A 1211-nucleotide genomic window follows, 5' to 3' on the forward strand; every position below is an offset into this window, starting at 1 on the left:
TCGAAGTCATTAGTAAACATTGCAAGATGCCTATAGATGAACACCGCTCGAATCGTTCCTTTGCAAGAAGGATGTTTTAGCTGTTTTGCCGACCGGATACGGTAAGAGTCTAATCTACCAGTTAGCGCCGCTGGTAGCTAAGCGTATTAGGGGTGGAACGGTACACAGAAGTCACGGTTCAGTTCATACCTCGGTTCAGACATCACGGTTTGGTACGAGTTCGGTACATTATTTGTAGTGCATTGACAATATTGTTATATAATTAGTTTATTACAGTTTTGTTCAATTGCTAAACGACAGTGGGCACAACTGGAGTCACATGTGTAAAACTCTAACTACAGTCTGCACAGCAGCAGTTCATGTGGACCAAACTCTAGTTCGTTTTTCATTGCTTGAACACAGTTTTCAAAACTCTACACACTTATCCCATGACTTTAAAGCAGCACTCAGTAGCTTCGGGATTTCTTCGCTGTATTCTCACTTTTTGCTCGCAGGTTTCTCTCTAGAGCTCCCCCCACAGCTTCGGAATAGATATTTGACAACACTGTTGTAAAAACTCGTTGGTGATTCTCAGACACCAGAGGCTTTAGATCCGCGACATCAAAGCAGATGGGACATTCTTTAAAACGTCTTCTTCATTCGGGTTCGGACAGCGTGAGGGAGCGCAATAATGACAGCATTTTAGCAGATTTCTTTTGGCCGTAAAGCAATTGTTTACATCGCGAGACCTGATATCACGCGAGACTTCCTGACGCAGCGGCCGGCGCCCCGCCGGCTCAAAGTTGCAAGTGCGTATTTTCCGCTCACGGGCACCAGGGGGGTGCGAAACGACCACCATTCAACCCGAAATAAGTAATATAACCATTCCAATGACTCCGAAGCTGTTCAATTAAGGTAAAAAAAGTTACTTAGTTCACCTTTAACCACAACCTGCACAACACTGGATTTACAGCACTTTGTTCAAATTCTAACACACTGCTGTCAAAACTGTGAACCACATATTCAAAACAGAATATATTTCAGCCTTGTGCCTTTCAAACACTGATGAGTGTGTCCTGATGCTAGATAGAGGCAGGATTAGCCCCTCAATTATTTGTTCGAATTACAGTATGTACTTTTAGTTTCTACCTTTTTTTTCTCATTACTGTAATTCCGTAAATTACTACAGACTATTGAAGCAAACTGCTAATTTCATTTACCTTAAAGAATTG

General features: G+C 42.3%; 1 long non-coding RNA gene across 1 annotated transcript; it reads right to left on the reverse strand.

Annotated features, from left to right (window-relative positions):
- Positions 1 to 285: 285 nt before the first annotated feature.
- On the reverse strand, positions 286 to 992 carry LOC309474016. The gene is made up of 2 exons (XR_014197181.1): positions 918 to 992; positions 286 to 432 (listed from the first exon to the last, which is right to left on the reverse strand). It is a non-coding gene; the product is annotated as an uncharacterized lncRNA (long non-coding RNA).
- Between the last annotated feature and the right edge of the window lie 219 nt (positions 993 to 1211).

This window comes from Leuciscus leuciscus (assembly GCF_965113295.1).
Source record: "Leuciscus leuciscus genome assembly, chromosome: 14".
Lineage (NCBI taxonomy): Eukaryota > Metazoa > Chordata > Actinopteri > Cypriniformes > Leuciscidae > Leuciscus > Leuciscus leuciscus.